Genomic DNA, 14,476 nt, shown 5'->3' with positions numbered 1-14,476 from the left:
CATGTAAGGATCTCTGTGATTTATTATGCTTAAGGATTTGTGGGCTTGTTGAATAATGGTATTAATTGGTAAAATTTTGAATATGCATAAAGTTAATTTTGAAATATTAAATTACTAAACCTTACCAAATATTTAATAACTCTATTCTAAACATAGGCCGTTAACCCTTGGCCTTTTCGATATTTGGGAAGCACAAAGTGTCTTCCTCTCACACTGACTCTTTTGTTGTTTAAGTGTTACATGCTGAATTTATAAACATCTTCATCTATATTCTATAGGTATTTCAATAACCGTCACACTTCCACTATATTTGAATAACTTGCGCCTCTTTCGATTGCCAGGTTTCAAAGACAAAGAAACGGGAAAAAATAGCGTAGGAATTTGATGTCATGGTGTGTTGAATCCTATGAGAACCGGAAAATATAGGAACATGTAATATATAGATGTTGCTTTGTTGCACCACGAGAAAAATACAAGAATTTTCTTAAGCATCGGGTGTAAGCACAAACTTGTAATTGAACAAATCAACCACAATGTTTGATGCAGTGGAATTTTCTTTCCAGTCATGCAAAGTAGGCCATAGGAAACTTTTTATGATTTCCAGGGTCAAACAAGTCACATAGGAAAAATTTCTAACAACAGAACCCTACAACAGTTCTGTATGATTCCTTTGAACCAAAGACGACATGATTGTTTGGAAGTCCGGACACTGTTTTCCCTAGATAGATTATTTAAGCCATTGGTACTGATAAACTAGATGATTCCCCACGCATTGCTGCGGAGATTTCTTGCAATATTTTTGATGAAATCTAAAATAGATATGATATATTTTATTTGATTATTATATAGTTGTGAATATATATAGAGTATAAGTAGTATTTCCCATGCGTGTTGAGAGAAATATAATTAGTGATTGATGAGGTGGCATGTGTGGAGAGTTGAGATGTGTGCATGTTGAGAGATAATATAATAGCATTTCTCATGGATGTTAACAGAAATAATTAGTGGGATGATTTTGTGGCATGTGTGCATGTTAAGAGAATTGAGATAGTGGGGATGAACTATTTAGGTATATAGGATTCCAGCCGACCTTAGGCTCATTGGCCTCACTGGAGTTTTTTTTCCTTTATTTGTCATGGTTTGAAAGACTCAAAACAAATCCTAATATACTTGATTGAGTATTATGTACGCTTGTAGAAGTACTCACAAGCATGGAATGTGTAATGAGATACTAGGCGAGGACTAATATTTTTATTGCTGCATTTTGCTTGTGACTCCTACGATCAAAAATGATTTTTCATCCTTGCCCCTTATTATGTTCTACTTCATGTTCATCATCTTCTTGATATTTTCTTCTCATCATACGATCAATATGCGTTTTTTATCTCTATGCTTATGTTTTTTTTCTTTCTTTCTTTTTCAAAAAGGAAGGTTAAACCACTTGGCCTCTTCATCCTCGGATGCACACAACCATATCTTATTAAAGTTGATGCAAAACAAGACCAAAGTCATCAACAAGCAAAGTACAAGACATATGCAACTTTGCCGAACCATAACAAGATATGAAGATAACACATATGATTAAGTCTCACTTCTTCCGCAGCAACACCTTCAAAAAGGAATAACACTCTTGCACAACCATCATCGCGTCCATCCAGGACAAGGATTTTCATATCCTAGATACCAAGACAAACCAATCAAGGCACAAATATCAGCGTAGAGACAAGACCTTCAACAGTGTAATGACACAATTTTGTTGTTGTTGAGTCCATCCAATAAAGGCCAGAACAAAAAATTTCACCCCGAACATGAAGCGTTGTTCCAATCAGTATCTTTGCAGAGGGATCTTCCAGAAGTTGCACCCCTGTACTCTGCTGGAACCGCCATGGTGTCCACCGATGGAGGTCACACGCCTCTCCTGGCACTCCACATTACCATGAACCAAAGAAGCACATGCCCGGTGGAGCTACCTAGCGGACCGCCTCCCGAGGAGTGTCTCACCGGCTCACCCCCGCTGCCAGTGGCAAGAGTGGGATGTCTTCCAGCCTATCACTGCCATGACCATTGAAGAGTAGCTAGACTCATGCCGCAGATTTGGCCTCTGCCATTGAAGCACTAGTCGTCCATGTCTGCACAACCCGTCCGCCTCCACACCAAACCGCTTCGAGCACCCGACTCGCCGTAGCCAACATACTGACGTCGAGCTCTCGATCAAGTGCACCCTTGTGTATATGTACATTGATATAAATGTCGCAGACCAAAGATCGATGCTATGATGATCGACTAAGTGAGGTGATTGTGTAATCCGATGGTGACCGGTATTTCATATGTCGTCATGAACGCTAGACACTGTATTCCGATCTAGGTATAGAGAAGGGAGGGATACCGTGAAAACATAGTTCTTCTTCCACGAGACAATGTCCTCGCTCATAACTGAGAACCAAATTTGGTCGTGTCCATCTTTGGACGCATAAGTCGAGAGTGATTCTTTTTCTCTTGTAGTGCTTAGACCGATGCACTATCGACATTACGGGTCTGGCTTCTTTGGTGGATATTACTTGCTCACTTGCACAAATGGCTTGCGTGTCCAACAAATCAGAGAAACAATGACAAGAAGGCCCCAACAGCGGCAAATATTTGAAACGTGGACAGTGAATGTGAATCTATATTGCAAGGACCAAGGTTTGTTGCTGTGTTTTGGAGATCGCTCCAACGAGCACAGGCGGCCTTTCTTGTGAATCATAAGTAAGATCAGCATAAGGACCAAAACAGGCTCTCATGTGATCTTCTTACTGTTCCCTGTTCTATATTATGAACTACTCACTCCGCTCACTTTTATAAGTCGTTTCAGAGAAGTAAAAGTGAAACATTGTCTGAAACATCTACAAAGCTTTATAAAAGTGAAAAGAGGGAATATATAAGTTGATAAAGTAAAATGGAACAAAAGGCCTATTAGCTCAGCTGGTTAGAGCGTCGTGCTAATAACGCGAAGGTCACAGGTTCGAGACCTGTATGGGCCATTAACCTATTTTTTACTTTTTTTTACACAATGAAAAAATAGATAGAATAAAGAAGAAACGCGAAAAAAACATAAATAAAATAAAGTGGCTTCGCCCGTGTTCGAACCGGAGACCTTCAGTGTGTTAGACTGACGTGATAACCAACTACACCACGAAACCTTCGGTGACGTATTTGTTTGAACAGCTAAAAACTTGTGTCTTATCATCCATTAACGACACTCTCCAATAGCTGATTTGATAGACCAGCCAAGCCTGACGACAGAGAAGTAGCTGTCATAACATCAAAACTACACCACGAAACCAATTTGATGCTCCCCTAAAAAAACAATTTGATGTTAGCTTAATCCACCCCAGTCATAACATCAAAACTTATAGCAATCTTCCAAGTCATACATATATATCATCATGTGCTGCTGATCCACTTTTTTTTACAAGACATGTCCTTTAAGTAAGGATTTTCATGGAAACTAGATAATATCCACATTGCAAAGATTATAACATTTGAATCAATAATATGGTAGATTTCATATAGAACTGATAATAATCAACAATATGATATATTTCATACATCGTGAGTCAAATTTATTGATGGTATAAATAACATTGTATGATGAAATTATAGCAGTTTGTAGCATGAGCCATATTCTTAGTAGAGGATCTATTTGATTTTGTTTTTGGGTGTTCTTTGGTTAGTGCGACCTTCATATATATAGTGTCCCATTTCCTTTCGTCCTCAACAATGTATCCAACGGTGAGTTGAGCCGCAAACTCGCGTTTGAATGTAAAAAAACACCGGTTAATTTTTTGTTGAGAAAAATAGTGGTTCTTTTGTATTCTTCGTTGTTGCCATTGCATCTATGAATTTCTTATGAGCTTATCTAATTGAAACGGTGGAAGAACACGAAATATCATTGTTTGAAGAATTAGGTGGAATCATGCAAAAAGACATGTATAGATTTTCAATCATGGTAGATGTACTAAGGTAAAAGGTGAAACAAAACTATTTGACAAACAATTTATGTTATAAAAAGTTTGTTTTCACATGAGAAAGGGAGCTCCGTAAAATTGACTTCCCTAGAAGTCTGAAAACATGCACAAAATAACAACTAGCGCTGGACACTAGGTTAATAGGTTAGTCTAAAAAAATGATGAAAAATGGTGCCAAAACTACGAAAAAATGATATATATGGCATGAAATAATAAAAAATTATAGATACATTTGAGACGTATCAAGTAGCCCCCGGGATTGACGTCGATTTGAAGTGCTGACATCAGGATCAAATCTCCATCGAAAGCTTGTCTGGCTGTCTTTAATGTTTTCAAACATGCCATGTATAGAACACAACCCTGGAGAATACCCGCCTCTCGAAAAAGGTGGAGAAGTTGAAGAAGATGCTGGCTAACTCCAAGCTCAAGGTGCAGAACCTTGAGAAATATGTTGTCGATCTCGTTGGTAAGTCATCACTTCTGCCTTTTCGGGTTGCACATAATATATATATATATATATATACATATATATATATATAGGACTGCTAAAGTGAGCCTGAGCGTATAAATTTTATTCTGCGCGCTGCCCACTCATACGAGTGCGCTCCTGTTGTAAGTAACCGACCAGCCACCAGGTGCTTGCGCCAGTTTCTCCACTATGCCAAAACTGATGGTAATAATGGGTCTACTTGTAGTAATACACGCCTGATGCATTACTAGATAGTAATGTTGGATCTATTTATAGTAATATATATACATGATGCATTACTAGCACGTGGTCTCTCCTCTCCAGGTAGAAATTAATGGTAATATTTGGTCCAGTCATAGTAATTCATTACTAGCATTAGGTCTCTCTCCTCCATGTAAAAATCAATGGTAATATTAGGTCCATTTATAGTAATTCATTACTAGCATTAGGTCTCCCCCTCCATGTAAAAATCAATGGTAATATTAGGTCTAGTTATAGTAATTCAAACATGATGCATTACTATCATGGAGTTCTACATGTACGTGAACATGATGCTTTACTTGGTAACACAAGTAATTTTATTACCATATCCCGACCAGTTTTACTACCAATATTTAGGGAGCGTAGTTGGTAACACAAACTATTCTATTACCATATCCTCAACCCGTATTACTACTAAAGCCTAGTTGGTAACGTACATTATTCTATTACCACATCCTTGGCACGTTTTACTACCAACAATTAGGGAGGGTAGTTGCGAGACGTAGGTGAACCTGTGGGACGGTAACGAAATAAATTGCATTACTATTACTGCAGTTGGTTTTACCCTCATTCATTAACGGGCAAGGAGGCCTACTCATGCGGAGCGACCGCGCCTAATTAGGACCAGCGCGCAGGATAAGGAATTTTACGCTCTCGCTCAGTTTAGCGCAGCCGGCTGCGCTATTGTGAGCGTGCGCGCATTGTTGCTTAGCCTGCGCTCCGGCCGCTCCTAATCAGGCGTGCGGGTCGCGTCTCCATAGCAAGAATGTTTGAGGGTAACGGTATGTGCAAAAGAAAGTAACACATTTAATTCTGTTACCATGTGTTACTCCGCCACGTTCTGAATTTGGGTAACTATTCATTGCTAGTAATAGATTAACTATAGATGGTAATGGACCTAGTTTTTTACCGGGATGGGAGATATCTATGGTTTCATCCCTAATCGTAGTAAAACCTTCTTGAGACGTGCAGTAACACATTACTAGATGCTCATTGTGGATGATAATGCAAAAAAAAAAAATGAACAAAAAAGTCAAAGATGCTTTGATCCAGGCTGATATATGTAGTAATGTATTACTACAATCATGGGGACGTGGGTACAAAATGTAACCATGATGGTAATCTGTTACAACTTAATAAGGGCCATTTACTAGTGCCATAATACTGATAGTAACATCTTTACTAGATCCTATATGCCTGATTACTGATGGTAGGAATTAACAGTTGGGCTAGGCCTTTTTACGATGTTTGGACAATCACGATGAAGTGAAATGTAGGCATGCGAGGGATGGCTCTGTTAATTAGCGCATGGTAACCTGTTACTACTATTCTTTTTTCACGAAGGAAGTTAGCAACGTGGAGTAGTTTCGGTCGTAAGACGTTACGTTCGATTTTCCCCACATTGTGCGCGCCCTTCCGCCTGGTTAACTAGGGCTACTTAATGCATACTGGCTGGTAGGTTTGAAGTGGCCGGAGCGTAGGATAGAACACCATGCGCGCAGGCACAGTTTAGCAAGCCTATATATATATATATATATATATATATATATATATATATATATATATATATATATATATATATATATATATCTTGTGCTGATAACTTCAAAATTGTCTGCAGCAGCCAAGAAGTGCATCACCAAATTGCAGGCCAGATCGATGCCAGCAATTAGCAGATGAAATTTGCCCGGGAAGAGGCCAAGAAAACCAATGCCTAACCTATGCAAGAACAAGGGGCGAGTCAGGCCACCCGTGATACTTCCGGCTTGCTACAACGGATCTTGACAAAAATGTAAGTGCATCTAGTGCCACTACTAAGGAAAACCTTATACACAGAATCTTAGCAGCAGCGTGATTTAAAAACAAACGCTACTGCTAACTAGAAGTAGCGAGTGTATAAAGCTCGCTACTAATAACGCGGTAGCAGTAGCGCTCTAGGTGAAACAAGCGCTACTACTATAATTGCCGCGGCGTTGCCTCCAAGCTAGATATAGTAGTAGCACCCTTTCCTGGACGCGCTACTGCTAAAGTACTTAGTAGCAGCGTCCCTATTGATTCAGCTTTTCCCTAGTAGTGTGCCACCCCTAGTTGGTTTTGGAGTATTGTGAGATTCACATGAGAACATAGGCAAAAGTCCCTATTGATTCAGTTTACCCATCGAAGATGACCCCTAAAAATGTATGAAGACATTGAAGGCAATGGTGGTTCGCAAAGACATTCGCGTCGAAGATAATGACGTGTGAAGACATTTGCTTCAAGACAATGGACTGCGAAGACATAGTTGTTTTGTAGTTTCATTTTCTTCTTTCTTGAGTCATAGGAACCACCGAACTGTCAAGTGGGGTCTGATACGTCTCCAATGTATCTATAATTTTTTATTGTTCCATGCTATTATATTATTTATTTTGGATGTTTTATATGCATTATTATGCTATTTTATATTATTTTTGGGACTAATCTATTAACCTAGAGCCCACTGCCAGTTCCTGTTTTAGAGTTCCGCAGAAAAAGAATACCAAACAGAGTCCAAACGGAATACAACTTTCACGATGATCTTTCTTGGAGCAGAAGCAAACCAACAAACTTGGACATGAAGTCGGAGGATCCTCGAGGCGCCCACAAGGGTGGACGGCGCGCCCTGGCTGGGTAGGGTGCGCCCCCTCTCTTGTGGGCCACTCGTGGGTCTCCTGACCCAATTCTTTTGCCCATATATACTCTTATACCCCCAAACCATCAGAGGCGTCCACGAAAACACTTTTCCACCGCCGCAACCTTCTGTACCTGTGAGATCCCATCTAGGGGCCTTTTCTGGTGTCCTACTGGAGGGGGATTCAATCACGGAGGGCTTCTACATCAACACCATTGCCCTTCCGATGAAGCGTGAGTAGTTTACTTCAGACCTACAGGTCCATAGCTAGTAGCTAGATGGCTTCTTCTCTCTCTTTGATTCTCAATACCATGTTCTCCTCGTTGTTCTTGGAGACCTATTCAATGTAATAACTTTTTGCGGTGTGTTTGCTGAGATATGATGAATTGTTGATTTATGAACAGATTATCTATGAATATTATTTTAATCTCCTCTGAATTCTTATATGCATGATTTGATATCTTTGCAAGTCTCTTCAAATTATCGGTTTGGTTCGGACAACTAGATTGGTTCTTCTTGCAATGGGAGAAGTGCTTAGCTTTGGGTTCAATCTTGTGGTGTCCTTTCCCAGTGACAGTAGGAGCAGCAAGGCACATATTGTATTGTTGCCATCGAGGATAAAAAGATGGGGTTTTCATCATATTTCTTGAGTTAATTCCTCTACATCATGTCATCTTACTTAATGCATTACTCTGTTCTTTATGAACTTAATACTCTAGATGCATGCTGGCTAGCGGTTGATGTGTGGAGTAATAGTAGTAGATGGAGAATCGTTTCGGTCTACTTGACACGGACGTGATGCCTATGTTCATGATCAATGCCTTAGATATCGTCATAACTTTGCGCTTTTCTATAAATTGCTCGGGAGTAATTTGTTCACCCACCATATTATTTTCTGTCTTGAGAGAAGCCTCTAGTGAAACCTATGGCCCCTGATACGTCCATTTTGCATCATGCTTTTATATAAATATTTATTGCATTATGGGTTGTTATTACACATTATATCTCAATACTTATGGCTATTCTCTCTTATTTTACAAGGTTTACCATGAAGAGTGGGGATGCCGGCAGCTGGAATTCTGGCTGAAAAAGGAGCAAACGTTGGAAACCTATTCTGCACAACTCCAAAAGACCAGAGACTCCACGAAACAACTTTTCAGATTTAATAAGAATTTTTGGGCAAAAGAAATAGGCCAGGGGGCCCACACCCTGTCCAGGAGACAGGGGGGCGCGTCCCCCCTAGGGCGCGCCCCCCTATCTCCTGGGCTCCCTGGTGGGCCTCCGACGTCCATCTTCTGCTATATGAAGGGTTTTCCCCTGAAAAAATCGTGGGCAAGCTTACGGGACGAAACTCCGCCGCCACGAGGTGGAACCTTGGCGGAATCAATCTAGGGCTCTGGCGGAGCTGTTCTGCCAGGGACACTTCCCTCCGGGAGGGGGAAATCATCACCAACGTCATCACCAACGATCCTCTCACCGGGAGGGGGTCAATCTCCATCAACATCTTTACCAGCACCATCTCCTCTCAAAACCCTAGTTCATCTCTTGTATCCAATCTTGTATCAAAACCACAAATTGGTACCTGTGGGTTGCTAGTAGTGTTGATTACTCCTTGTAGTTGATGCTATTTGGTTTACTTGGTGGAAGATCATATGTTCAGATCCTTTATGCATATTATTACTCCTCTGATTGTGAACATGAATATGCTTTGTGAGTAGTTACGTTTGTTCCTGAGGACATGGGTGAAGTCTTGCTATTAGTAGTCATGTGAATTTGGTATTCGTTCGATATTTTGATGAGATGTATGTTGTCTCTCCTCTAGTGGTGTTATGTGAACATCGACTACATGACACTTCACCATTATTTGGGCCTAGAGGAAGGCATAGGGAAGTAATAAGTAGATGATGGGTTGCTAGAGTGACAGAAGCTTAAACCCTAGTTTATGCGTTGCTTCGTTAGGGGTTGATATGGACCCATATGTTTAATGCTGTGGTTAGGTTTACCTTAATACTCCTTTTTGTAGTTGCGGATGCTTGCAATAGGGGTTAATCATAAGTGGGATGCTTGTCCATGTTAGGGCAGTACCCAAGTATCGGCCCACCCACATATCAAATTATCAAAGTACCGAACGTGAATCTTATGAACGTGATGAAAACTAGCTTGACGATAATTCCCAATGTGTCCTCGGGAGCTCCTTCTTCATTATTAGAATTTGTCCAGGCCTATCCTTTGCTACATAAAGGATTGGGCCACCTTGCTGCACTTTATTTACTTTATTTACTTTTTGCTCATTACTATTTATCTTATCACAAAACTATCTATCACCTACTATTTCAGTGCTTGCAGAGAAAACCTTACTGAAAACCGCTTATCATTTCCTTCTGCTCCTCGTTGAGTTCGACACTCTTACTTATCGAAAGGACTATGATAGATCCACTATACTTGTGGGTCATCAAGACTCTTTTATGGCGCCGTTGCCGGGGAGCGTAGCGCTCTTGGTGAGTGGAACTTGGTAAGGAAACATTTATATAGTGTGCTGAAATTTTCCGTTACTTGTCACTATGGAAACTAATCCTTTGAAGGGCTTGTTTGGTGTATCTTCACCCCAACCAGAAGAGCAAAGAGATGCTCCTCAACCTACTGAACCTTATGAAAATATTCACTTTGAGATTCCTTCGGGTATGATAGAAAAACTGCTAGCTAATCCTTTTGCAGGAGACGAAACATTGCATCCCAACTTACACCTCATCTTTGTGGATGAAGTTTGTGGATTATTTAAGTTTGCAGGTATTCCTGACGATGTTGTCAAAAGGAAGGTCTTCCCTTTATCTTTGAAGGGAGATGCAATAACATGGTATAGACTATGTGATGATATGAGATATTGGAATTATAAGCGATTGAAGTTGGAATTTCACCAGAAGTTCTATCCTATGCATCTTGTTCATCGTGATCGTAATTACATATATAATTTCTGGCCTCGCGAAGGAGAAAGCATCGCTTAAGCTTGGGGGAGGCTTAAGTCAATGTTGTATTCATGCCCCAATCATGAGCTCTCTCGGGAAATGATTATTCAGAATTTTTATGCTCGACTTTCTCTTGATAATCGCAACCTGCTTGATACTTCCTGTGCTGGTTCTTATATGCTGAAGACTATTGATTTCAAATGGGACTTATTGGAAAGAATTAAATGCAACTCTGAAGATTGGGGTTCCGACGATGGTAAGGAGTCAGGTATGACACCTAAGTTTGATTGTGTTAAATCTTTTATGGATACCGATGCTTTCCGTGGATTTATCTCTAAGTATGGACTTGACTCTGAGATAGTAGCTACTTTTTGTGAAACTTTTGCTACTCACGTTGATCTCCCTAAAGAGAAGTGGTTTAAATATAATCCTCCCGTTGAAGTGAAAGTAGTTGCACCTATTACAGTCGAAGAGAAGACTATTACATATAGTGATCCTATTATTCCTACTGCTTATGTTGAAAAACCTCCTTTTCCTGTTAGGATAAAAGATCATGCTAAAGCTTCGACTATTATTCGTAAGAGCAATGTTAGAACTTATACACCTCCTGAGCAAATCAAGGTTAACCTAATGTTACTATTGTTAAAGATCTCTTGTCTGATAATATTGATGGGCATGTTATTTATTTCTGTGATGAAACTGCTAGAATTGCCAAACCTTGTGCTAAAGATAAACATAGACCTGTGGTAGGCATGCCTGTTATTTCTATTAAAATAGGAGATCATTATTATCATGGCTTATGTGATATGGGTGCTAGTGCTAGTGCAATACCTATTGACTTATACAAAGAAATTAAGCACGATATTGCACCTGTTGAGTTAAAAGATATTGATGTCACCATTAAACTTGCCAATGGAGAAACTATTTCACCAATGGGAATTGTTAGAGATGTTGAAGTCTTGTGTGGGAAAACCAAATATCCTGCTGATTTTCTTGTTCTTGGCTCCCCACAAGATAGCTTTTGTCCCATTATATTTGGTAGACCCTTCTTGAACACCGTTAATGCAAGGATAGATTGCGAAAAGGATGTAGTTACTATTGGTCTAGGTGATATGTCTCATGAGTTCAACTTTTCTAAATTTCGTAGACAACATCGTGAAGAGGAACCATCTAGTAAGGATGAAATTATTGGTCTTGCTTCCATTGGTGTTCCTCTAACTGATTCGTTAGAACAATATTTGCTAGACCATGAAAATGATATGTTTATGAAGGAAAGGGAAGAAATAGGTGAAGTGTTCCTTAAACAAGAACCTATGCTGAAACATAACCTTCCCGTTGAAATTCTTGGGGATCCCCCTCCACCCAAGGGTGATCCCGTGTTTGAACTCAAACCATTACCTGATAATCTTAAGTATTCTTATCTTGATGAAAAAGAAATATATCCTGTTATTATTAGTGCTAACCTTTCAGAGAAAGAAGAAGAAAGATTATTGAAAACTCTGAAGAAGCACCGAGCTGCTATTGGATATACTCTCGATGATCTTAAGGGCATTAGTCTCACATTATGTCAACACAAAATCTCAGTGGAAAAGGATGCCAAACCAGTTAGAGATCCTCAAAGACGATTAAATCCCAAAATGAAGGAAGTGGTAAGAAAGGAGATACTAAAACTCCTTGAGGCAGGTATTATTTATCCCGTTGCTGATAGTGAATGGGTAAGCCCTGTCCATTGTGTCCCTAAAAAGGGAGGTATTACCATTGTTCCTAATGATAAATATGAATTGATCCCGCAAAAAATTATTACAGGTTATAGGATGGTAATTGATTTCCGTAAGTTAAATAAAGCCACTAAGAAAGATCATTACCCTTTACCTTTTATTGATCAAATGCTAGAAAGGCTATCCAAACACACACATTTTTGCTTTCTAGGTGGCTATTCTGGCTTCTCTCAGATACCTGTTTCAGCGGGGGATCAATCTAAAACTACTTTTACTTGCCCTTTTGGTACCTTTGCTTATAGACGTATGCCTTTTGGTTTATGTAATGCACCTGCTACCTTTAAAAGATGCATGATGGCTATATTTTCTGATTTTTGTGAAAAGATTTGTGAGGTATTCATGGATGACTTCTCCGTCTATGGATCCTCTTTTGATGATTGTTTGAGCAACCTTGATCGAGTTCTACAGAGATGCGAAGACACTAGTCTCGTCCTGAATTGGGAAAAGTGTCACTTTATGGTTAATGAAGGGCACAAGCTCTCCGAGAGAGGTATTGAAGTTGATAAAGCCAAAGTTGATGCTATTGAAAAGATGCCATGTCCCAAGGACATAAAAGGTATAAGAAGTTTCCTTGGTCATGCCGATTTTTATAGGAGGTTCATTAAGGACTTTTCTAAAATCTCTAGGCCTTTGACTAATTTATTGCAAAAAGATATTCCTTTTGTCTTTGATGATGATTGTGTAGAAGCATTTGAAACACTTAAGAAGGCTTTGATCACTGCACCTATTATTCAGCCACCTGATTGAAATTTACCTTTTGAAATTATGTGCGATGCTAGTGATTATGTTGTAGGGGCTGTTTTAGGGCAAAGAGTCGATAAGAAATTGAATGTTATCCAGTATGCTAGTAAGACTCTTGATACTGCCCAGAGATATTATGCTACCACTAAAAAAGAATTCTTAGCAGTTGTGTTTGCATGTGATAAGTTTAGACCTTATATTGTTGATTCCAAAGTTACTATTCACACCGATCATGCTGCTATTAAATATCTTATGGAAAAGAAAGATGCTAAGCCTAGACTCATTAGATGGGTTCTCTTGCTCCAAGAATTTGACTTGCATATTATTGATAGAAAGGGAGCTGAGAACCCCGTTGCAGACAACTTGTCTAGGCTAGAGAATGTTCTTGATGACCCACTGCCGATTAATGATAGCTTTCCTGATGAACAATTAGCGGTTGTCAATGCTTCTCGTACTGCTCCTTGGTATGCTGATTATGCTAATTACATTGTTGCCAAATATATACCTCCTAGTTTCACATACCAGCAAAAGAAAAAGTTCTTTTATGATTTAAGACATTACTTCTGGGATGATCCACACCTTTATAAAGAAGGAGTAGATGGTATTATTAGACGTTGTGTGCCTGAGCATGAACAGGAGCAAATCCTACGCAAGTGTCACTCTGAATCCTATGGAGGACACCACGCTGGAGATAGAACTGCACACAAGGTACTACAATCTGGTTTTTATTGGCCTACTCTTTTCAAAGATGCTTGTAAGTTTGTCGTATCTTGTGATGAATGTCAAAGAATAGGTAACATTAGTAGACGTCAAGAAATGCCTATGAATTATTCTCTTGTTATTGAACCGTTTGATGTTTGGGGCTTTGATTATATGGGACCTTTTCCTGCCTCCAATGGTTATACACATATTTTAGTTGCTGTTGATTACGTTATTAAGTGGGTAGAAGCTATTCCAACTAGTAGTGCTGATCATAACACTTCTATTAAAATGCTTAAAGAAGTTATTTTCCCGAGGTTTGGAGTCCCTAGATATCTTATGACTGATGGTGGTTCACACTTTATTCATGGTGCTTTCCGTAAGATGCTTGCTAAGTATGATGTCAATCATAGAATCGCATCTCCTTATCACCCACAGTCTAGTGGTCAAGTAGAGTTGAGCAATAGAGAGCTCAAATTAATTTTGCAAAAGACTGTGAATAGATCTAGAAAGAATTGGTCCAAAAAACTTGATGATGCATTATGGGCCTATAGAACTGCATACAAAAGTCCTATGGGTATGTCTCCATATAAGATGGTTTATGGAAAAGCATGTCATTTACCTCTTGAACTTGAACATAAAGCATATTGGGCTATTAAAGAGCTCAATTACGACTTCAAACTTGCCGATGAGAAAAGGTTATTTGATATTAGCTCACTTGATGAATGGAGAACCCAAGCATATGAGAACGCCAAGTTTTTCAAAGAAAAAATCAAACGTTGGCATGATAAGAGGATACAGAAGCGTGAGTTTAACGTAGGAGATTATGTGTTATTGTTCAACTCTCATTTAAGGTTTTTTGCAGGAAAACTTCTATCAAAATGGGAAGGTCCCTACATTATCGAGGAGGT

At 39.3% G+C, this 14,476-nt stretch overlaps 2 non-coding genes across 2 annotated transcripts; one reads left to right on the top strand and one right to left on the bottom strand.

Moving 5' to 3' along the window:
- Positions 1-2,946: 2,946 nt before the first annotated feature.
- On the top strand, positions 2,947-3,020 carry TRNAI-AAU (transfer RNA isoleucine (anticodon AAU)). The gene has a single exon. It is a non-coding gene; the product is annotated as a tRNA-Ile (tRNA).
- An 85-nt stretch (positions 3,021-3,105) lies between these two features.
- Positions 3,106-3,179, bottom strand: TRNAV-AAC (transfer RNA valine (anticodon AAC)). Its single transcript has one exon. It is a non-coding gene; the product is annotated as a tRNA-Val (tRNA).
- Between the last annotated feature and the right edge of the window lie 11,297 nt (positions 3,180-14,476).

The sequence above is a fragment of the Triticum aestivum genome, chromosome 3B, assembly GCF_018294505.1.
Source record: "Triticum aestivum cultivar Chinese Spring chromosome 3B, IWGSC CS RefSeq v2.1, whole genome shotgun sequence".
NCBI classification, from domain to species: Eukaryota; Viridiplantae; Streptophyta; class Magnoliopsida; order Poales; family Poaceae; genus Triticum; species Triticum aestivum.
Note: the sequence above shows the minus strand (reverse complement) of the source record. Positions and strands in the feature narration are given on the sequence as shown.